A 24,850-nucleotide genomic window follows, 5' to 3' on the forward strand; every position below is an offset into this window, starting at 1 on the left:
GAGCATGGTGCTAACAACACTAAGGTCGTGGGTTTGATCCCTATATGGGCCATTCACTTACAAGCTGGACTCAGTCATCCTTGTGGGTCCCTTCTAACTCAGAATATTCTGTGATCTTGAAGTGAAGAGTTATTTGGGTGAATTCTCACTGTGTCACACACACAGTGACAAAGCAAATCCATGGGACAAGGCTTTCCTGTGAGCTGGGCCTCTTTTGATAATCTAACAGCAGGGTGACTTCAGCAGGTTAATCTAACAGGAGGCTACTTGTCATCAAGAGTAAGGCTGGGAAGGACAGTAAACTCTCTGCTATTGCTCTGGAGTGCTGCTCATAAACAAAACAAAACAAAACAAAACAAAACAAAACAAACAAAACAAGCAAACCCCAACAAAACAAAACAAAACAAAAAAAACACAAAAACAAACACACACACACAAAACCAACAAATAAACCCCCCCAAAACCCACCTCCTGCCATCATCTGTGCATCTTCATGGTGTGTTAAGCATGCAACATGCTCTCTCAGACAGAGCCCACAGATGCCAGGCTTGCCTTTGGAAAGCTGCTTACCTTAATAAAGTGGTGTGATTTTCCTTGGTCTTGGCACTCAGAAAGCACACTGGGCAAGCAAAAAGCCTGTGGGGATGATTCACTAGTGTTTGCATGAGGTTTTTCTAATTTCTTCTCTTTTTTTCAATTTTTTTCCAGCGTTTTTTTTTTTGTTGCTACCAGCTGCTTCATATTCCGCCACTTGCTACAGGAGAAGGCTGTTCCATCTTGATAGGATCCAGTTCAGTGCATAGACATCAGAAAATTGGAGCTGCAACCTGGTTTATTTTTCCAGTTTACAGCTTTTGTTCAAAAACCCAGCAGCAAGTCCCGAGGCACAGTGTGCCAGCATCAGAGACCATAAGTGAATGCAGAGGTGATTTCTGGAACATCTTTTCCATTTATAATTCAAGTCAAAAAATATTTTTATTACTTTCCTTTTTTCCTTCTACTGTGATCCATAAGCAGAATAGACATTCAAGCTGAAAATTGCTGAAAGATTCTTACTCATTCACATGAAAGACAAAGTTTTTCTGTTTTTTCTGAGCTTTTCTGGCCTAGTGATGGTAGTTTTATATTCATACTATACCAGTTTTTCAAAGAAAAACACCTGTTAGAATCAGATCCAGGAATTTCTTCAGATTTGCATACGAGTGGAAAAAGCAGGAATCCCACTCATCCTGGATCCCCACTGAGAATTAGCTTGAAAGTAAGACTGGAGAAAATCCATGAGATCTATATTATGGTCATATTGGTAATATGGACAAAACAGGCAACATCAGCAGGCAGCGAAACTTTGGAAGCCTGGTCACTTATGGATCTGCACCTTGCAGTTGCCCTCTCAGTGCCTCACTAACACTTGAGTTCATGTTATGGCCCTTATCCCAGGGATATTAAAGCATCTGTCTCATCAATCCACCCTCTGTGACATTATAACTTGTAAAAAAAAAAAAAAATCTCCTCGGGACCATTGCTAAATGTGATTGAAATTGCAGAAGCCAAAAAAACCCCAGAAAAGAGTGACAGATAGATGCACAGAGAATATGAGCACAGAAGCCCTGTTTTGAATTGAAAGCAGACTAAAAGCTGGTACAGTTGCATTCAAAGTGGTATCCTGCTAATTTAAATCTATCATTGAACATTTCCAAGTGCACCAAAAAGCGCCAAAAGAACAGGTTGTTTGCTTATAAAGGGAACGCCTTAACCATTTAACTATCACTTTTGTCGACTGATGGGGAAATGCAGTGTTACGTGGGCCATCAGACTGGAAGCTCACAAACACTCTTTGCAGATTTAAAATATGCAGGAGCATGAAAGAGTGTAAAAAATGTAAATTAAAGGAACCAGCTTCTATCTGGAGTGAATAAATGAAGGATCATTGAAAAATGACAGGGTTTGTGGGAAAACAGTAGTTAGAGAGTATGCTTACACATATGCTTGTAAGCTTATATACACTTCTGCTTACAAACAGCGCCAGGAATGTTCCCAAGTGCTGGAACTCAGTCCTCTACGCTGCTAACTTGTCAGAGTCCCTGACATTACTCATCCCAGGCCAAGTACCTTCTCCCAGTCACAGATAAGATGTTAGCACAGATCAAAGGCCAACAGACAACTTGGTGGCAGCCTCATAGTTTCATTATGTTTAAAAAGAAAAGTTCAATAGTCTGGAGACAGCCCAGTGTGACAAAGCAGTACTTCTCCAGCTGATCTCACCAGCCAGTGTTGAGGGAGGGATGCCATGTGCCCTGCACTGAAGCCCAGTGCCAGATCAAAGGCTTATGAGTCTGTGGGGGAATATGAGTACCACACATTGATGTCAGCATCACTGCAGAAGATCATCTGACTCTCTGAGAGAGATTTTGCAGCAACAAAACCAAACCAAAACACACCCAATAAAGACCTAGCAGTGGATTAGTAAAAATGGTTCAGGCAAACGGGATAATGCATAAATTTAAAAAGCACATGTTCTGGTACCTAAAGGGGCAGGGGTGATGGGTGCACACACCAAGCTTGTGTTGGTTGCCACTTTGGCTGAAACAGGTTGACGGTTACACTTTCTGTTCACCTCCACCTACACTCTCTCTTGTAAAGTGTCAGTAGAAGACATCCTTTTATCTGTTGCATTGCAAGAGGACAGGAGACCATTTGCTACAAGGCAAAATGCCCTCACATTTCTCAACATTATCAACAGAAAATTTTTTTTTATCCTATTCCATTGCTAATCCATAGCATTGATAAACAAGGTTTCCTCATTAGGCTAGATTGGGATATGTTAATGAGCACTGCCTTCCTTATCCAATAATCCTTCTCATATGAGCATTTATTTCAGTCTTTGCCCTCGAGGTGGTGAAGCTTCACAAGCATTAATTCATCTGGCCATTATGGGCAATATCTAGAGAAAAGTATAAGCCACGCATTGATAAAAACACTGTCACTTCCTTTTTTTAATTGAATGATGAAACTATCAGGAACCAAAGGAAAGACTTCCAGCATCACTTTTATGTTAAGAAGGTAACTAACACAGTAAGTGACGGGAGCATGATAAGCAGGGACTATGTAAGGAAGTGCTTGAGTGGTGATGGGAAAATCTTAATCCTTTGCTGAAGGCATTTAACTGAAGGACTAAATTACTTCCATGTTAATTTTGATGTTACCCTGTAATATCTGTGAGTGCTCCTTGGTGAAGCTCTAATACCTTTGCAAAAGTTAATGTTTTATATCCGATTAACTCAAATGGGTAAGATATGTTATAATGATGGCATGTATTTAAGAAAGACAGGGAAATTAATGGTATGGGCACAACCCCCCTCCACGGTTTAAGGAGGAAAACCTGGTAGACAAGGACTCTGATGTTCTAATGCAGGTTCAGGTACAGGAAGCCCTCAGCAATACACTTAAGCTCTGTTCTGTTTCCCTAAATGATATGGGAAGGGAATATTTATCCTTGAGAGCTTATAACTAACTCCCATCTTTTGAAGACAGAAATCTTTACATAAGTGATGTATACTATTAAGTGTACAAAAGTAATGAAAGTAAAAAGCATTTTATTTCTAAAACAGATTTTTGAATCAAATATTATATACTGTGTAAACCGAGCAATCTAGAAATCGTTCTTTTATCATAGTCTTGAAATGTTATATAGATTCTTCGAAAATACTGCCTGAATTGATTTTTTAAATAATTTTAGCTGTTTACATGTCTTTCAGACAGTCCTTCCCTTGCCAAGACCAAGGACTTTGTAGCTTCTGAAGCTATACTTCACTCTGTCTTTTGAACCATGGTTCTGTGAAAGAAAATGGCAATCACTTATCCCTTTTAGTTTCAATGATGGCTTTTCTTCATTCCTAGAGGAATACTTTCTTGTGATCTGCAAAAGCCAAATTAAAAGGAAAACACAGAAAATTATTTCAAGTGACGAGGAGTACAAAATAACATATGACTGAAAAGGCAAATGTGTTCAAGCAGGCATTTTTTTCTACATCAAATACCATTGAAGAAATATGTTTGGATTAAGTGTATGCTGGAATCCTCTGTTCCTCTCAAACTGCAGCAGATGACCTTTGGAAAGCAACTCCTCGATGCTACACTTGAAATGCTATGTTTTTCTCACTCTTTAAAGGCAATATATCACAGAAAACCAAATTCCTTTGAATTAATGATTTCCAGGAAGCACAGAGAGGGAAAATCTGGTTTTCCAAATTTCTTATGCAGGCTTGACTTGATGAGGAGCCATTCTTCCTCTTCGATACAACTGCAGTTTATCTATAGGGCCATGCTATTAAACAGCTATTGCATTTTACTCCAGAGGTGGCTCCATGTGTATGGTGAAGAGGATGATCTCCATCTACAGCTCATAAAGAGTTTTATATAAATGTCCATTACCCATGTAATGGCAACAGCCAACAGTTTTATTAGGCAATATAAAAATATATTAGGGATATAAACTGTAATGCCTCAGGGTAGAAGCCAATCAATTACTCTCTGGACTTACACAGAAGAAACTTTCTGTTTGCAAGTCATTCCCTCATCATCTATTCAGGTGTTTTCTGCCTCTGTCGGCAAAACACCAGGAGACAGATACACTCAGAGACAGGTTGTTGAATCCTGATGGGGTCTGGTTGGGACCAGTCTAGCAGCTCCCTGGTTCTTGTCACAGTGCATAACTGAAGTGTTGGCACTTCACTTTATCAAATGATTGATCTCCAACAAAAAACAATCCAGGAACTCTCACGTGAAATTTATGCTTGCTAAAACAAATACATAGATCTTATTTTTCAACTTTGTATTAGTTTAGTTCAGGAGATTTCCTTGCTAAGTTCAAGCCCTTCAAGTTGCAGATGAAATGACAGTAAGCTTCTGCATTTCAGATGAAGAGGACCCTAATAGAATAATGAAACCTGTAGTCTAGGGGGTCACGGTCTCAGCTCCTGCTTGAAACTCTGGTAATATCCACTGGGCTTTCTCTATCTCACAATGCTGCAATACCAATCTTCATGGTGCACATATCCCTGCAAATAGCTTCCAGCTTTCCTAACCATTTGCTGGACTTTACTCTTGCAGGCTAGGTGTCAAGTGCCTCAACCAGTCCTGTCAGGTTTTACTTTGTTTTAGCCTTTTAACATGTTTCTCAGAAAGCATCATTCCCCAGGCAGCCCCAATATGTGTCCCTCAAGCTCCCTCCCCTCCCCTCCCCTCCCCTCTCCTCCCCTTTCCTCCCCTTTCTATTTGCAGTAAGTATAAATCACAAATGTTAAACCCACTGAGGGTTTCCCCATTTCACATCTTAGTGCAGTGTTCCCTTCTGCTTTCTGTACATGCAGCCTGGTTTGCTGAGGAAACGCCTGGTTCAGTCACACTGTGTCTGACTGCCTCTGTCAGACAGTCTGCTCTCAAAACTTCTGAATCCCTGTTTAGAAGGATAGGGATCTATAAGAAATTAAATTCCTGTAAGAGTTACAAAAATATGTTGCAAGAAAGAAGAAAAAGATTGAAAGAGACTTACTAGATACCAAAGAATTCATTCTACAAAGAGATAACATCACTTCTCTAAAGCGGAAAAGATATAAATTTGCATCTTAATAGAAGCCAGAGAATCCATTTCTGCCCTTGTGCCCCAGGGTAAGAGTTGCAACTATGATTTAGTTTCCCAGATGGAAGGAAGTGATAGAGCTTCCCGATTTTAGCAGGTATTGAACAGCCAACGATTACTGAGGTCCCTTTTTAGTTGTTGCAAACTGCCCTCCAAAACTTGCATCACCTGTAACAAAGCACTTTTAAACATCTTTGGCCCCTGTACTTCCTTCGGATCTTCCTTTAACCTCCATAGAATGAATAACCTTCTGGTTCTGTAATGAGTAGCAACCTTTGCAGTTATCTCCAGAAAAATGGTATCAGTGAGAACAGAATCCTTCCAAATCTGGACTTATCAGGTCAGGTTGGCACTTTGAGAAGCTGCGAGGCAGCAATACACAGCAGGTACCAGCACTCAAAACACAATGACACCCCATTGTCTTGATTGACTCATCACATTTTACCCTTTCGTTTCAGATGTTCTTTTGGCTTTTATGGTTTTTAGTTTCTACTCTATGCCCTATTAGACAGTGGACTATTCTTACCTGTCTTTACTGAATGCATATTGGATGTGTTTATTTAATCAGCACATTGCTGATTTTTTCCCATTTCCTCTCTGTTTTTCATCATGGCTTTTCTCCTTGCTTTCCATCACTTCGGTTTGCTATCTCACTGAATGCAAGTACCAGGAATTGCGGTTTAGGAATGATTCAGCTGGAAGTAGAGGGCAGAGGGCAGCATGCAAAGCCAGCACGGGAAGTAAAAATGCACCTGACAACCTGTCACTAATGCAGCCACCAAAAGAGGGATAGGAGCAATGCAATCAAACAGGACTCAAATTCACATCTCAAACTCTGCTCATTATCAAGAAGGCTTTCAGGAATCACAAGTTTTTAATCCTGTAACTCTATTACAAACTGATGCCAACAACAGAAACTGGAGCTGTGATACGAGTTAGGCTAAGACTGCTTGGCATGGCAGCTGAAAGCCATCTGACCTGATGTGAGATGACAGCTATGGCATGCAACCACAGATAAGTTGGCATTTGTAAATATATACTTTATAGACATTTTTTTTTAGACCAGGTACCATGAAAGCATACAACAGCAAAAGAACCTGTGAGCCCAAATAAACATTATCATTACCTCCTGCTGAACTGTTATGCACAGCCAAACAATTCCTTCTGCTCAGTTAAAACTAAGTGTTTGCTAAGACTGTGTTATACTTTCCCTTTATTTTCAGTGGCTTAGAGTACAGCTGGTAAAATTTTGCTCTGGTTAGGAGCTTGATTTATAAAGTCTCTAGTCCTAAAACAGGAAATGACTATTTCATCCCCACAAATTTAGGAGGATTTTTTTTTTGCTTTTATGTTCCCCAAAATCTGTTTTTGTTTCCTATAAAGGGTCCAGTCCAACTGCCATCAAAATCTGTAGGGATTCCCCCTGACTTCAGCTGGGCTTGGCTCATGCCCTAAGGCAGAGCTACAGAAACAGACAACACCTAATGAAATTATGTGTGTAAAGGACCAGGGAATCCCACACCAAATCCCCACCCCACAAACAGCCATGCCTAAGCTTAAATATGCATTAAAATTCAAGTAAAAAAGCTACTCATGTCTATCAAGTTAAGCACATGCTTAAATGTTTACTGGAGTCAGATCTTTGTACAGTGAACAGTAAAAGCTATGCAAAGCTAATGTAGGTAGATCAGTCCTTCCCTCATGCTGCATGGTATCCTGATCTAAGGATAGAGGAGAGGGCTTTCTACTCTCTGGTTGCAGAACCTTTCACAATTTTTATAAAATCGAGTTGCTTTCATTTAATTTTTTCTCCTGCATTAACTAACATAATATCCTTCTGCTGCTGCGTAATTCGTTGACCTCAGAGTGCTCCAAGGAGAAATCTTAGAGCTGTTTATTGTATCCTGTTAACAAAATTAAAGGACCTCAGTCAAAGTCAGACCTCTAGAAAGTGAATCACTGTAAAATAAAAAACAATAGATATGTTTATTTGTCTAAAAACAGAAGACAGACCAAAAGTGTTTCTGGTTCTGTATCCACAGACAGAAAACTGAGGCACAGAGATAACCCATGATTTCTCTAAAATTTCACAAGATACAGAAAGCAAAACAGGGAATCAAACTGCAATTTGACCAGTAAACTCACCAAAATATCACCTTTTCTTATCTTATGATCTCCAGTGACTCTGTCTTTATTTTTTCAAATAGGAGATCAAACTCAAGGAGGTTAAAGTAGAGGTCAAGAGCTACCTAGAAACTCACTGGCAGAACTGAGACGAATGGAAACTTCTGGCTCCACACAAAACTTCCTTCCTCTCTCAGATCTGTTTCAATGAAATAAAATAAAAAAAAAAGTGCCACAAAACCTGCTCTCAATTTTCTGTGAGCAGGATTTGATATGTTAGATCAAGCTATCAAATGCATTATTACTCTGATGGAGGGTAAGCTTTCCAGCATCACCTCCCATTATTTGCCTTCAGCTCACTGATGATACCACAGTCCTCCTGTTCCCTGGGAAGGGAGGCCATGGTTTTGACAGACTCCTCTTTGAGGCAGTGGCCTGCACAGCTGGGCTTGAATGAGACTGAGTTAGCGTTGGGATGAGCAAAACAGCAAAGAGAAAAGCAAACTTTAAGGTAAACAGTCAAAACTGACACAGTCCTTCACCAATAAGCTCTCCAGGAATGTGGTCTGGAGACTAAGCCTGCCAGTGTTCAAGCATTTGGACAACGCTCTCAGGCACATGGTGTGATTCTTGGGAGTGTTCTGTGCAAGGCTGTATCCTTCAAACGCTGGAAATCAGACACACCAGCTTGAATGTTTCCCTTCTACATGGGATGATTTCACTTTATGAGTTTAAATCAAAGCTCTGACATTCAACTGCTAGAAATGCTCTGTGCTGCAAGGCATAATCTGGCACAATAGAAGACACCACTTCAATATGCAGTCAAAATGGATCTTTTGATGTGCTATCCCATTGCAGTCTCTAAAAAAGATGGAGAGATCTGGCAAAACCCTGATGTAGTTTTTCCTGCATTAGTAGGAGATCTTTCTGGTTGAACAGCACTGCAAACTAGTGATAAATTATGAGCTGTATCTATCCTCTTAATTATTCCTGCAAACCCTCTGTTGCTGACCCACCTGCAGAGCAGTGCCATGCAATGTCCTTTAATAACACTTGTGTAGGAATTGCTGTTTGAGGAAACGTGAAGAATGGCCTTGAAGCAAATTTCTGGTGTTGTCACCACTGAGCTGTCTTATGCTGCCACATCATGTTTCTAGAGGAGTCCGTGAGTACTGTCACTACTTGTTAACTTTCTTAAGACTGCACTAGTGTTACTCACTGTCATGAGAAGTGAGAAGAGACAAAAAAACTGCAAGAAATGTGTAGTGAAGCCCTTGGTATGACCGGGAGGCTGCATCTCTACAGGGAATCAGATAGTCAGAGAGAAACCCACCTACATGGACTGTGATTTGTTCACATCAGTCTTGAGGCATTTCCAAATCAGAAGACTTTCTCTGTAAGATAAAGAAAAGGCTCTGAGCAGCAGATACCATAGTATCTTCTTCATAATGACAGACGTGAAGGCCATGCAACTTGTGAAAGGTGACTTTTGATTTTTGTATCATTTAGATAACATTTCAAGTAATTATTTTAATTATTTGGAACTCTAGTTTAGTGAAGCACTTAAGTACTGGTTTTAAGTCTAGCCATCCAGTATGTAACCACATTCTTAACAAATACTTTACAGAAATGACAGCTAAAACATTGATCTCTAAAAAGCAGTCTCACAAAAAGTCACTTCAGAGAACTGTATTTTTCCCCCTTAAAAAAAAAAAAAAACAAAACCAACCAACAAGACAAAAGCATTGTCAGTACCTGTGAGCAATAAACTGATGTCTTGCTAGGAAGCCATATTCAAAGTTCCGATTTCAGGCAATTATATGAAAATTTTTTTTATGTGCTCATGCTTGATTCTTCCACTGCTATCTGCTATACAGAACTTTCATTGGTAGCAAGCCCAGAAAGGCAATTGTAGCCCATTGAATGCCTTTTCCCATGTTGGTGGCCTGTGGCCCTTATTGCAATTGCCTGAAAATGAGCCACCTCTCACACTGAAAATGTGAGTATAAATCAGTAGTATATTGAATCAAGTTAGATTTTGGATTAAGGAGCCAATGAATTATGACTGATTACCTTTCCAAAGTAACTCACACAGCAATCCCCAAGGACAGGTTGTATTAAAACATTTTCAATATGCAAATAATTTGATACTTTAAAAAACAGCAGTGTTGCTAACATGTGGCCTGGTGATGGGAAAAGTGTATTACTTTGCCCAGGCAGCTGTCTCTAAAACACAGAGAGTGTATAAATAGCCCTTTGCATTAATTCAAAGTGAAATGTCAATGTTTCATAATTTATGGTACTATGCTGAGATTCAACTTCAATAGCTCACTACTGGCTCAGTTAACATCAGATCCAAAACCTGTTTTCCTGTTTTCTGAACCTTGAATCTTTAGGAAAACCTTTCCTTTCTTTTTGGATTTATATTCATTTATACTAGCTGAATTATTTATGATAATTTCAATGGAATTTACTGAATTAATAGAATGCGAAATACTCTGTTGTTGCAGTGGTTTACTCTCATCTTCTTGACTCTGATCATACTGGCAGGAAAATGAGGAAAAATTCTCTCTACTCAGGATATGAGAATCTAAAAGCTGTTTTCTGGTTTCTATCCATAGAGCATGATGACATTATTAATCAGACATAGAATCATAGAATTGTCAGGGTTGGAAGAGACATTTAAGGTCATCAAGTCCAACTGTCAACCCAGCATTATTTCTGTAATCCCTTAACCACTAAACCATATCACCCAGCCAGATCCAGACACCTTTTAAACACCTCCCGGGATGGTGACTTCACCACTGCCCTGGGCAACTAATTCCAATGTCAGACCATCCTAACAGTGGAAATTTTGTTTCTAATATCTAATCCAGCTCTCCCCTGTCTCAGCTTAAGGCCATTTCACTCCTGTCCTCTCACTGTAGGCACAGTAGAAGAGACCAGCCCCACCTTACTACAACCTCCTTTGAGGTAGTTGTAGGAGAGTGTTCCCCCTGAGTCTCCTCTTCTTGAAACTAATCACATTACCATCTTTCCAATAGTTGTATCATATCATAGAATGCTTTGGGTTGGAAAGGACCTTTAAAAGTCACCTAGTTCCAATGGCACAGGCAACTTCCACTAGAACATGTTGCTCAAAGCCCCATCTAACCTGTCCTTGAACACTTTCAGGGATGGGACATTGCCAGCTTCTCTGGGCAGCCTATGTCAGTGACTCACTATCCTCACAGTAAAGAATTTCTTCCTTATATCTAACTTAAATCTGCTCTCTTTCAGGTTAAAGCCATTCCCCCATACCTATCACTACATAACCTTGTAAAAGGTCCCTCTTCAGCTTTCTTGTAGCACCCTTTAAGTACTGAAAGGCTGCCATAAGCTTTCCTCAGGGCCTTCTCTTCTCCAGGCTGAAAAATCACAAGTGTCTCAGCCTGTCTTCATAGGAGACACGCTCCATCCCTCTGATCATCTTGGTGTCCCTCCTCTGGACTCACTCCAACAGGTCCACATTGTTCTTATTTTGGGGGCCCCAGAGCTGGATACAGTGCTCCAAGTGGGTTCTCACGAGAATGGAGTAAAGGGAGAGAATCACCTCCCTCAACCTGTTAGTTGTGCTTCTTTTGATGAAGTCCAGGATGCAGTTGGCCTTCTGGGCTGCCAGCACACATTACTGGGTCATGTCAAGTTTCTCATCAACCAATGCCCCAAGTCTTCCTCAGGACTGCTCTTAATCCACCCTCTGCCCAGCCTGTATTTGTGCTTAGAATTGCTCTGTCCCATGTGCAGGACCTTGCATTTTGTCTTGTTGAACTTCATGAGGTTCACGTGGGCACACCTCTCAAGCCTGTCCAGGTTCCTCTGGATGGTATCCCTTCCCTCCAGCATGTCATTGCAGCACACAGCTTTGTACCATTGGCAAACTTGCTGTGTGTGCACTCAACCTGTGAAACAGTCATTTGAAGCTCTTTCCTTTTAAAGTCCTGCTGTAAAAGAGCAAATTATTCTGAGGTGTGAAGTTGGAGTTTTTGCTACTGGCCATCCCTGTCTTGCTACCTGATTTGGAGCATCTCATCCAACCTGCTCCCAGTCCTTTTCCACGACAGTGTAAATTTTACTGAACCTGACAGATACACAGCTATAAAATGGTGATATGGGAGATAATGTGATTCTTTCTGCCCTAGTTATTCGTTAAGCATAATTTGGGAACTGCTCACCTCCCTGAAAAAAAGAAACAATAATGAGATTGTTATAGATGAACAAAAACGTTATATACATGTAAAATGGCCTTGCTAATCAACAGAGCTCACTCCCTGCTGGAGGAAGCTCCAGAAGAACAACAGAAATCATTACCATGCTGGTAGGATTGATTAATTAGGAAAACTGCATTAACTGCTTCTACTTGCACTCATTAGCATTTATACATTGTAAAATCCACTAAACGTATGTGTAAATAACTTTCCTAAAGTGACAAGTAAGGGTGCCTGAAGGGTGCAACATGATGTTACTGCTGTTTTCCACTTGTGTGGGTTTTGCATTGCAAGAAACACAAATCTGCATTGGCTAAGAAAACCACTAAGGGGGAGCTGGAATAGGAAGAGGACAGATGGAAGGTACCTTCTGAGACAAGTTTGCCATAAGACGAAATGAAAGCTGTATTTCAGGGCACATTTTAATGGGGCTAAACAGGGGATGCTAGAATATGGGATTAAATCCAGAGTACTGCTACCGGGCAGAGTGTGGTTGTGGACAACACAGCCCCTTAGAGCCTCAGGAAGACACTATGAGGAGCAGGATCTACCCCTCCCAGGACTAAAGTGCAGAGTTGGACACCTTGTGGTTGGTTCCACTTTAGGAATGGGGCAGCAGAAGCAGACATAGTCAGAAAGCATCTGTGTTGGCCCAGATGCTATCTCTTAGTGCCTTTTGTTTCGTGATAGGAATTTCTGGGTAGAGGACTTTCAAATAATGAGGTTTAAATTTAGAAAGTGACCATTCAGTTATCAGTGCAGTTGAAAATTATAAGGAAATGGAGCCCAATAACTCCAAAATAGTGGTCAAAAGATGATTATCTGTGTAATGTGTGTTTTCTGGAATTCATGTGCATTTATCAAACACTATTTTCAGTCTGGATTTCAGGAGACTTGTGTTTAGTTCTTGGCTCTGCCACAGACTTCCTGCATGACCTTGGGCAAATCAGTTTCTTTCTCAGTACCATCTGCAGCGTAATACACTTTCCTCCCACTCTAAATTTGTCTTGTTGATGTGGATTATGGGCTTTTTGGAATAGGACATCTCCTTTCTGTGTTCATTTAGTGAGTGACACAGTGAGGTTCTGAACTTGTGACTTCTAAATAGCTTTTTAATGCACAAGATCACCTTCCCTGAACAATGCAACCAGGTGGTGAGTGTAAAACCTTTCACTCCGTTGTAGATTTTAGACAAAGCTGGGCTTTGTTACATGCTTCCATTGCAGAATTTTTAATTTCAGCTGCTAAATTTTATAAGCAGTTTATGTATTTATTTTCCTCCTTGTTTTTCACAGTGCAGCCCATGCCCTTCTGCTTTGTCGTTATTACCCTGGTCCCTGTGATTAGTGTGGAGTTGCTGGTTGGTTTTGTTTGCTTACTTGTTTTTTCACCTTCACACTAAATTACAGCAGCAGATTGCCTGGGGCATGAGTGTTTTATGGAATCAGTGACAGGCACTACACTGTCAGTCCTCACAGGGAGTTTCTTACATGTACTTTGGTTTAGCAGTTGTGACCTGCAGCCAAGTGGGAGTCATGGACAAAGTGAAAGAACAGCAGACTAGAAACCAAACAAAATTAGCAGCATTTCGAAGCTCTTGCAGAGGAGAGAATAGCTGAAGGTAGAAAAGGAAGGTGGGGGGAAAGAAGGAAAAAGAATGTGAAAGTGATTTCTCTCTTTCTTGAAGGAGATACTTGGTCAGGCAGCAGCCTGCGTTCCACCGCTACTGAAGGAAATGAACTGAACAGATGATCAAACAGGTGCCTCATCACAACATTCTATTAAAATAGGCAGCATGAGAACTTGGATATAAATTCACATGCACAGAAGGCACTAAATACATTTCCTCCCTACTACAGCCAAAGAGAGCAGCTCTTTGGACAGGTGTAGCTTTCGCAGCGGAGCGGCACGGGCTATCACAGACCTGCAGCTCAGCCACCTAACCACGTTCCCAGGCATGTTGCAACCGGGCTGGGACCGCCGAGCCTGCCCCTGTGCTCAGACAGCGGCCACCCGGGGCTGACCGCCCGGGAGTAGGCTGGGCGGGGGGCTGCCCAGCGGGGGGACACAGCTCCCACCGCCCCCCGGCACACCGGCGGGGCTCAGGGTGCGGCTGAACCGGACAGGGCGCCGAACGGGACACGGACGGGGTTGGTGAGCGCCCGGTGGCAGGAGAGGAGCGGGGACCCCCGAGGGCAGCGCGGGAGCACCGGGCTGCTCGGTGCCTCGCCGGCAGCGGACGACCTTGGGTGAGTCCCGTGGAGAACACACATTCCGGGAGCGCCGCCTCGACCTCCCCGGAGCCGGGGCCGGTCGGTGGGAGCCCCGCGGCGGGCGGGGCCGGGGCGGGCGGTGGCGGCAGCGCGGTCCCTCCCCGCGGGCGGGAGGCGGGCGCGGGCTGCGCTCCCGGCAGGCTGCGCTGGGCTGTGCTGAGCTCGGCGCGGGGTAGGGATCGCCCCACTCCCCTCCCTGCCTCCCTCCCGCCGCAGTCCCGGCGGCGCCCAAGGCGGCATGGAGACCCGGCGCGGAAGGCCGCGGGCCAGCGCCCGGAGCTGAGCCGGCCGGTGCGTACCCGCCTGGGGCCCGGGGAGGGGCGCCGAGGGGATGGCGGAGAAACTTTCCGCTGGGCAAACTCGGTGCGCGGGGGCGCCGGGGGCTGCGGCCGCGACTCGGGGAAACTTCTGCCTCGGGGACTCCGCCGCGGCGCCGTCTCTGCACCGTCCCCGTGTCCCGCTCCCGTGCCCGCTCCGCTCCCTGTCAGCGGCCGGCCGCGCTCCCGCTTTGCCGTGCAAGGTGCAGCGGAGGGGCGGGCGGCTGCCCCGGGTGCGCTCCCCCTTTCGCACGGGGGTTTAGCTCGCAAGCAGGCAAGAGTCTTTTAATTTTCTTTTTGTTGTTGTTTTAAACTTGCAGCAGGGAGCGGGCGAGGGCAAGAGGGGGGATGTGCGTGTCTGTCGCTGCTCTTCAGCTGCAGTTGCTCTTGGCTGAGCCTGGGAACTGGCTGCAGCTGCTTGGGATGGGGAGAGACGGGTGTTACCGGGAGACCTGCCTGTTCGTATTTCTTTTTGTCTGTCTGTCTCTCTGTTTTTTCGTCAATGCTTTTAGGAGGAAGGGTTCGCCTTGCCCTCCCTGTTCGCAGGCTCCAGCGCCGGGTCGCTGTTTGGACCTGGGAGAGCGCCCTGTCCGGGGACAGCGGGGGTAGCAGCCATGTCCCCCCCGCCCCTGCCGGGCTTTGTTGGGGCTGGTCGCTCCGGGCTCCGCGGAGCAGAGGCAGGAGGGTCTCCATCCCCTCCACGCTGTCAGGGGACTGCCCTCTGCGTCCCAAGGGCGCCCGAAACTCGGAGGGTGTGCGAGTGTCTGTGAGTGTGTCTCCGTGTAAATATGTGTGTGCAAGGCCAGGGCCATGCCCGGAATGTGCATCCGTGGGAAAGCAACTTGCTCCGGCTGGGGATGGGTTAAACGTGGCTCTCCCAGCTCTAACTTCTCCTATTAAAGGAAGTAATCCAGCCTCCCCTGCCCACTTTTTGAACCCAGCTGGATTATTTGCCGGAGGAGAAGAAAGCCCCAAGGAAAGCATCAGTGGGTGCCTTTTCCGTTTCTTCATTTTTTTTTTATTATTTTTGCCCGTGGAGGTTTCGTGCCCTTGCTTTGTTGTTGGGAGGATTAAGCGTTGCCGAGTGTCTTTAGTCCCAGATCCAATTAAAATAAATACAAGTAAATGGGACATAAAGGCAAGTCAGCGCTGGCATCCCGGCAGAGGCACTAAAGCATCAAGTTTGGTTAAAAGGAAGGGACTCGAGAAAATGAATGCTTCTCTTCGTACTCATTTGCTTTCCATTTGCAGCGCTGTCAGGTGCATCATTTGATCATGATTCATGTATTCTAAACCAACCTCTGTCCAGCAGAAAGAAAGAGGGAAAGAAGGAGAGAAAGAAATAAAGAGAGAAAGAGGCTTCACTGGCTTCTTAACTTATGTCTCATTTAGCAAACGCTTTGCTTTATAAATTTGGGTTGAGTTCTCAGCAAAGGAATTAACAATCAGGAGAGGGTGAACTATGAGGAATGCAGAGCAGAGTTGCTGCACCATTTCCTAGTCGCTGCCTGGAGTCTGTGCTTTCACTGAGGACTCATTCCTGGTCTGGAGCAGTTGTGGGGATGGTGTAAGCATTAGCTGGGAAAGAACCAGGCAAAATAGCCTGTCTAGTTCTTGTCTGTCTTTTTTTTTTTTTTCCTGCTGGTGTTCAGAGGGCTTATCCTTCAGTTGAACAAAAATTTACTTTTGTTGCTTGGAGAGGACTTGGTGGTGGGTGCAAGGAGAGAAGGAATGATCCCTCTGGAGCCAGCTTGCATTTGGAGAGTGCTGCTGAGAAAGAGCTTACAGGTGTGAACCTTGCACTCCAAAAACACTGGAGTCTTATTGAGAGAGCCAGGTAGGAGCCAGTGTACTTCAGTGCTGTAAACTAGGGATATCCCTCTGTTTGATCCTTTGGTGGTGCTAGTGTTGTAGAAAATCAGCAGGTTGGCTGCACTTGCCTTGATTCAGCAAAACATACTTTTATTTATTTTTGTTCCTGTTTGTTTATTTTTGGTTTTTTTTTTTAAGCTTGATTCTTAACACAGAATATGTTAGCATTGTAATGACTGTGCTTTGTACCTGTGTGCCGATGGTATGCAGGATGATTCCTGAACTGTATGATATGTTGCTGTGTTATTATCCTATGTGCCGGACAGTGATGGGGTATAACACTCCCATTTTCCTTAAGTGCTAGCTTGCTCTGTTTCTGAGACAAGGGTCTTCTGTTCCACCAGGTTTCATTGTCATGGCTCCTACCACATTGCACTATTGTGACCTGATGTACTCTGGTTGATGGATTCTGTCAAATACAATGAAATGAGCAATTAGGAGAGAGGGTGTCTAGCCATTGCTTTTTAGGAGCAGTTTGTAGCTACAGATATATTTCTGTGCTGACTTGTAAAATGTCCTCTGACATATACCAACTGCAGCCATACTGCTTGTATTTACAGACACGTTTTTCTGAAGGACAGAAAGTTGGTTAGGAAAAGGTTTGTTTTAGAATGGTGTGCCAATATGAAATATCATGCTTCTGGGTGCAGGTTTGAATCCCTTATAGTGTCTTCAAGTGTCTTACATTTCTTAACTGTTTTATGAGTATTTGGTTGCTTATGTGGAAGGTTTCATGACTTCTGCCTGCAGTTCGTAACCCAAAAGCTCTTGGCACTGTTAAGGCAGCCTTACTGTGCTGGCTAGAAGTCCCAAGGCAGAATGGGCAGGGACTCAAAATCACTGCAACAGAGGTGAAATCCTGGCTGTGCTGACTTCAGTGGGAGCTTTGCCATAGATGACAATGGGCCAAAGCTTCAATCCAGAAGTAGTTCTCCCTTCTTGTTGGTGATCGTGCTGTATGCTCTAGGGAAGCTTTTGCTTTTCTGCTACCACCCAGACTGTGTCTGTTAGGCAGAGAAGACAGAAGTCTCTTAGGATGTCATACTGTGTCTTTCATAAGCACAGCATTCCTGGGAAGGAAATCAGGGTAGATAGGAATGGAAACAAAACCCCAAATGTGGACACATGCTGACTGTCTTGTTGCTTGTGTCCTGAGTCATTCGCAGGAACACGGATCAAGAACTCTGAACTGAGCACAATTAGCTTCTTGAAACTGCAAGGGGAGATCTGTCAGTGGCTGTAGCCAGTGCATCCCCTAGTCCCTGCTTCTGCATTTGCAAATTATTAGTTTAGTGACAGATATTAAATATGTGAAGCAACAGTACATTCATTAATTCAGCCCTACTTAGTCTGTGCACACTGAGTTTTCTATGTCTATGTGATCTAGTGAGCTATTCTCAGAGACACTTCATATGTCCAGCATCCATATGAATTTGTGTTAAATGACAGCGACAAAATGGAAGTGTTTGATGCTTTTTTCCACAGGTTGGGAGGTATGTGATACAGAACGTCAGAATATGCATTTAATCAGTACTGATTGAAAGCTGGTCCAGGTCATGGCCATCTAATGAAACTGGTCTTTTCAACAGGAATGTGTTACTCCAGCTTATGATATTCAGTAGAATAGAAGAGAGTTTGTTAATATATAACAAAAATGTTGACTTGGAATGAGGTATTTGAATCTGTCTGATTTTTCAGGTTTTTTTCTTTTTACAGTGGAAACACTGTGGTCTCTGCAATTCCAGTGCAGAGAGTTTTTCTTTGCAGTACATTCTTCTCCTGTGCATTCACCCCAGACTGTTAGGTATTTTACTTGTGTTTGATGACAGAAGAAATGAAAATATAAACAAATGTGAAACTGAGTAGCCTGTCTTGCATGTGCATTCTTATTCCTTTAAGAACTTAAATAAGGAGAATATCTTAAGCTGTTAAAAATTACAAGTTGGTAATGTCTCTTAACTTGTTTGCTATGAGGATTTATGCATCTAAAACAGAATTCTCATTTTCTCATTTAACTGACATAAGTGTTTAGGCCTCATTTTGTCCCAGTATAAAAGATTATGTATATTGTAACAGGCATCATATTAGACCCTGAAGTCATACGAGTTGTTAACATCTGGATGTGTATATCGGGACAAGTAAGTTTTGGGCACTGCTAGTACTGTCAAGATGCAAAAGATGGCACTGCTGTAAAGAGGGATCTAAGCAAACCTCGCTGGACTGTCATTCAAACCACTACTTTGGGATCTGCATGGACTTCCAGCTTCTGGTTTTGCGGTTTGCTTTTTTTTTTTTTTTTTTTTTTTTTTTTTTAATATAAGTGGCTGGAAATCTGCCTAGTTGGAAAAAGGCTGGGGTGTACTGGTTAACAGCAGCTGAACATGATCCAGCAGTGGCCAAGAAGGCAAATGGCATCCTGGCTTGGATCAGCAATAGTGTGGCCAGCAGGACCAGGGCAGTGATTGTCCCCCTGTACTTGGCATTCCACACTGTGAATCCTGAGTTCAGTTTTGGGCCCCTCACTCCAAGAAAGACATTGAAGTGCTCCAGCATGTCCAGAGAAGGGTGATGGACCTGGGGAAGAGTCTGGAGCACAAGTCTGATGAGAAGGGACTGAGGATGCTGGGTTTATTTAGTCTGGAGAAAAGAAGGCTCAGGGGAGACCTTCTCACTCTCTGCAACTACTTGCAAGGAAGTTGTAGCCAGATGGGGATTGGTCTCTTCTACAAAGTGGAAAGCCACAGGACAAGAGGAAATGATGTTCACTTATGCGAGTGGAGGTTTAGATTGGGTACTAGGAAAGACTTCATGAAGAGGGCTGTCAAGCATTGAAAGAGACTGCCCAGGGAAGTGGTTGAGTCACCATCCCTGGACAGATTTAAGGTGTGTGTAGATATGGCACTATGGACATGGTTTAGTGGTAACTTGGCAGTGCTGGGTTAATGCTTGGACTTCGTGGACTTTTTTCCAAAGTGAATGATTCAATGAAAACTACAAAATGCAGGGTTATTTTGGGTGAATTTGGTGTTTCATAGGATTACCTATGATAGGCTACCACTGATCTGAAAACTTGCTAATTTCACTCTTTTTTTCTTGAAAGAATAAAGAGCAGACCTTGAGTAGGGTTGCAGGGATGTAGAGAGATGTAGGGTTTTGTGTTGGAAAATTCTCCATTGTCTTATTGAGCTGTTGTTGTTTTTGCTGATGTTCTTGGTGTATGAGCCTGGCTACTATAATAATTATACATAAACTACGCCTGTACTGTCTGTCATCCATAGTAAATCAAAGGCATGGACCCTGCGGGCACTTAGAGCAAGTTAACACAAATGAAAAACACCATTGGCTTTGCCTGGGAGAAAATATTTTATTTCTTTCTCCTAGATGATGACACTACTAATTGTATGGCTGTCAGTGCATGAGCGTAACTTCCTTTGACATCAGTGAGTGTTGGCTTGATCATTACACGTGTGCTGACACAGTGCAGCCTCTGCTGCAGGGATTCAGTGATGCTGCCCCTCTGCCCCTGCAGAGTCCACTGCTCCATCCCTTGTCTGCAGAGCTGGTCAGAGGGATGTGGCAAGATGTGGGATGGCTCATCTGGACTGAAATCCTCATTCCTTTTTTACTTTCTGAGAAGATTTCTTGCTACTTTTAAAAAACATCCCTGATTTCAGAATTATTTTAAATTTTTAAAAGGGTTTAGCAGCCTATCCTGAGATGTGCTGGGCTTTCTAGGCAGGTAACCATCAATAGGCTGAGTTAGACCACTTCTGTCTTCAGTGGAGCTGGTCGTGGGGTTAACTGCTGACTGTAGTAAATGTTGGTTTTGGGTCATTCAGAGCTCTTGAAGTCCTGCCCTGCAGCATTTCCAGCTTCTTAGCTTGGTCCTGTAAAGCATCTGGGGAGGGGGAAATAGTTTTGATGACTTCCTGTAGTGCTGGTGAGAAATGATCTGTCACCAGCACTGGAAACGCACAGCACAACTTGTCTCTACTTGCACTGTGCAAACCAGCCGTCAATAATGTTTCTTCCATGTCTTTGCAGACTTCAAAGATTATTCCAGCTGTTGCAGGAAGCCTAGTGAGAGAAGGTAGCTGCAAGTTTAATTGTAGCTTCAGGACTTTAACTCAATCAAAATCTAAACAATCTGATAAAAATTACAGACACTTCAATGTTGTTAAAGGTTAAAAGGAGCCCTCTTCAGAACAACTATTAATGCTTTACATCTTACAATAAAGGAGCTTATTAATATTTCTAAATAACATTGAACATACATTTTTGCCTTCGAACCATCTGAGCACTTTGCATGACAGTACAGATTATATTTCGTGATAAGTGCATATAATGATGGTATAAATGTCAGTTTTGCTATCAGATATGTTGCATTGATATCTTTTTAATATTAAACATGAGTACGTCCCACATTGCTTAAACAAATCACGGCACCCAGAGTCTTAAGAGGATGCCTTTGTGTTCTGCCACAGGGTGAACTTGTTTGTTGAGTCTTCATATTTCATGGAATCCTAGAATGGTTTGTATTGGAAGGGACCTTAAAGATCAGCTAGTTCCAACCCCACACTATGGGCAGGGGTACCTTCCTCTAGATCAGGTTGCTCAAAACCCATCATCCAGTCTGGCCTTAAACACTTCCAGGGATGGGACATCCACAGCTTCTCTGAGTAACCTGTTACAGTACCTCACCTGCCTCATAGTAAAGGATTTCTTCCTAATATCTAATCTAGACCTACCCTCTTTCAGTTTTAATCCATTACCCCTTGTTCTATCCCTACACTGTAAAAACTCCCTCTCCAGCTTTTTTTAAGCTCCCTTTAGGAAGATGCTAGAAGTCTCCCCAGAGCATTCTCTTGTCCAGAATGAACAGCCAAAATTCTCTCAGCCTGTCTTCATCGGAGATGTGTTTCTGTCCCGTGATCATCTTCATGGCCCTCCTCTGGACTCACTCCAGCAGGTCCATGTCTTTTTGCGTGCTGAGGTTCACAGAGCTGGAAGCAGTAGTCCAGGTGGCATCTCATGTGAGCAGAACAGAGGGGCATAATTACCTCCTCAACCTGCTGGACATGCTTTTCGTGCAGTCCAGAGTATGGTTGGCTTTCTGGGTTGCCAGCACACATTTCTAGCTTAAAATCAGTTTTTCATCCACCAGCACCCCCAAGTTCTCCTTGGGGCTGCTCTCAGTCAGTTCTTGTCTCAGTCTGTGTTTGGGCTTGGAGATGCTCTGAATTAGGTTCAGGACCTTGCACTTGATCTTGTTGAACTTCATGATGTTTGCACAGGCCCACCTTTCAAGCCTGTCCAGGTCCCTCAGGATGACATCCCTTCCCTCCGGTGTGTCGACCACACCACACAGCTTAGTGTCATTAGCAAAGTTGCTGAGGGTGCTCTCAATCCCACTGTCCACGTTGCTGACAAAGATGTTAATGCTGGTCCCAAAATTGACCCCTGAGCAATGCCACTCCTTACTAGTCTCCACTTGGGCATTGAGCTGTTAACTAGAACTCTTGAAGTGTGACCAACCAGATAGTTCCTTATTCATCAAATGGTCCATCCAACAAATTCATGTATCTTTTAGAGATAAGGATATTGTGTGGGACAGTGTCAAATGCTTTGCACAAGTCCAGGTAGATGATTTCTGTTGCTTTTCCCTCATCCACTAATGCTGTAGATCCAGAGTAGAAGGTTACTAGATTTGTCAGGTATCATGTGCCCTTGGTAAAGACATGTTGGCTGTCACTAATTACCTCCCTATTTTCCATGTGCCCTTGCATAGTTTTGAGTAGGATCTACTCTGTGGTCTTACTTTGTACAGAGGTGAGACTGACTGGCCTGTAGTTCCCTTGGTCCTCCTTTTTAATCCAGCAGTTGGAAACTTCACAGGCCTGCCACGACCTCTCAGATATGATGGACAGTGGCTCAGCCACTTCCTTTGTCCAGTTCCCTCAGGACCTGCAGATGCAGCTCACTGCGTCCCATGGATTTGTGCACATTCAGGTTCCTTAGATGTTATTGAACATCATGTTCTCCTGCAGTGAGTGGTTATTCCTTCTCCCAATCCCTGACTTTGCCTTCATGACTTGGGCAGTGCTACTGGAGCTCTTTGCAATGAAGACTGAGGCAAAAAAGTAAAAAGTACCTCAGACATTTCAATATCCTGGGTAACCAGGTCTTCTGTTTCTTTCTGAGGAGGGTCCATGTTTCCCACAGTCTTGTTTCTATCACTGGCTTACCTGTAGAAGCTTTTCTTCCTGCCCTTTGAGTCTCTGGCCAGATATAATTCTGTCAGTTCTTTACTTTCCTAACCTGCTCCCTGGCCGTTCAGACAATCTCTCTGTATTCCTTCCAGGCTGCCTGTCCTTGCTGCCACCCTCTGTAAGCTTCATTTTTGTGTTCGAGTTTGTGCAGGAGCTCTTGTTCATCCATGCATCCATATTTAAATAATTATTTAATAATTTTGAGATTTACATGTTTGGGATGGGCTTGGTTAGGTTGTTTGGGTTTTTTTTTTTGAAAGCTGGTGTTTGAAATTCTTTCATTCATATTCTGTAAGTGACAATTAGATAATGGCAGCTCTTGGCTGCAGTCAAGTTAGTGAAGTTGCTGCTTGCATGTCTGCATCTTTGTGGTGAGATTGCATGTGAGGTAGAGTTGCCAGCTTGTGTTGGGATGACCTAGCTTTATGGATTTTCACTGCAGTGCAGTGCAATGATGGATACACTGGTAGTCAATAAACTCAGAGCTGAGGTTTTACGTAGACATTTTTTCCAGAGGCTTTCTGTGATATCTTTTACTCAAAATTCAGACACAACTATTCACCATTAGGATTTTCAAGGAAGCGTAATTGCTGGTTTTCTTTAGAGGAGACTAGCCTTTTTTTTTTTGTTCTTGCACTTTGTTTAAAAAAAAAAAAAAAAGACAACATTTTCTGTTTCTGCTTTGCCCTTAGTAGTGGGTGTCCATATTATTGTAGTGATCCTTAACTAGAAAAACATTGTAGTACCCAGAAGGAAATGTTCTCTGGCAGAGAAGCTAGAGGATTGGGTGGAACAACAGTAGCAGTAATTATTACTATTGTTATTTTAAGCTGGAGGTTTTCATTCAGGGCCAGGATGCAAACAGTGTGAAAAGGCAGCTGTTGCCTTCCAGTAGCCAAAAGTCTTCCATGTTGTCAGATCCTGAATAGCTGGAGGGTGACGTGAGGGTGGCATCGTGATGGTAAAACCTTCTGGCACTTTTGCCACTTGCCTGGACTGAGAAGGCTGGATAATTCTGGAGTTCTTGTGAGTTTTCATGGAGCAGGCTGTTTTTAAGTTGTAATATTGACTTTCTATGGGTGAACACAGTTCTCTCCAAATAGTATGTGAGCTTTGGATCACCTTGGATGCACTGGACAAGGCTTTGCCAACCTGTCTTGCTGCACTGTTCAGGCTGCTGGCTCGCTTCCCTCAGCTTTGCACTGCAGCATCTGTTTGGGAGGTTCTTTACCCAGCATGGTTTGTGCAGGGAATATGTAAAGATGCCCACAAGGCTCCTTTGGTGGGTTTACTGCATCAGTAAAAAACATTGTGATTCAGATCTTTAGAACTATTAACAAATTTCCTGTGTGCTTTTGCAGCAGTACCGTGAGGTCAGGAGTAAATGGTGAGGCATGTATGCTGCTGTTGGGGTTTGGGAATTGACCCTTTCCAGTATGTGATGCATCTGTTTGGCTGTGGTTTGTCTTTGGGTGAATTTACACAGTGAGGTTTAGCTGAATTCACGCTGGGTCCTGGTCCTCTGAGTTTGCACAGTGCATGCTTGAGCTCTGCATTGGAGCAAACCAGCAAATCATGCTGACAGAGAGAGCCTGAAGGGCGCTGCTGGAAATGAAACCTGTGGTGATTCCCTGAGGATTATCATGCTATAGGGAAAAAGACCTGCATACCATGTTAAAGCAGCAGGATGCAGAGTTTTGTTTCTTTCTCTCTGCCTCCTCAGCTGTTTCCAGAAGCTGCATTCTGAAATATCCTTCCAAAAGCTGTTTCCTTCTGTTCATAGTGGTTTAGTGACAGTTAAAATGATTCTTTAATAACTCTAAGTTGATTTACAGCTGACTTTTTCACGTGTAGATGGTGAGCAGCGTGGAAAGACTAAGGAGAAAGTGAAAGGGAAGAGAGAGGATTTTAGGTTAAGTAAGGAGTGAGTAGTATGTACTTCTATGTCTAGGTGTGGGTTAATGACTGTTGATTAGCAAAGGATGGGGAAAAGAAAGAGTGGGAAGGGGCACTTTTCTGATGGTGGTGACTGAATAAAGGAACGTGGATGTGTTGGGGTCCGGACTATGCTAGCTACCTGACTGGGAAATGGGGAGAGGGAGAAAGATGA

The 24,850-nt window shown here is 43.3% G+C and overlaps 1 protein-coding gene across 1 annotated transcript in view; it reads left to right on the forward strand.

Moving 5' to 3' along the window:
* Nucleotides 1-14,459: 14,459 nt before the first annotated feature.
* The window catches only part of FAT3 (FAT atypical cadherin 3), a 404,213-nt gene continuing 393,822 nt past the window's right edge, over nt 14,460-24,850 (forward strand). Inside the window, exon 1 of the mRNA XM_050331683.1 lies at nt 14,460-14,573. The gene's annotated coding sequence lies outside the window, so the exon portion shown is untranslated. The remainder of the gene's footprint in view (nt 14,574-24,850) is intronic.

Source organism: Myiozetetes cayanensis, unplaced genomic scaffold (genome assembly GCF_022539395.1).
Source record: "Myiozetetes cayanensis isolate MyiCay16 unplaced genomic scaffold, myiCay2020 scf5-8, whole genome shotgun sequence".
Lineage (NCBI taxonomy): Eukaryota > Metazoa > Chordata > Aves > Passeriformes > Tyrannidae > Myiozetetes > Myiozetetes cayanensis.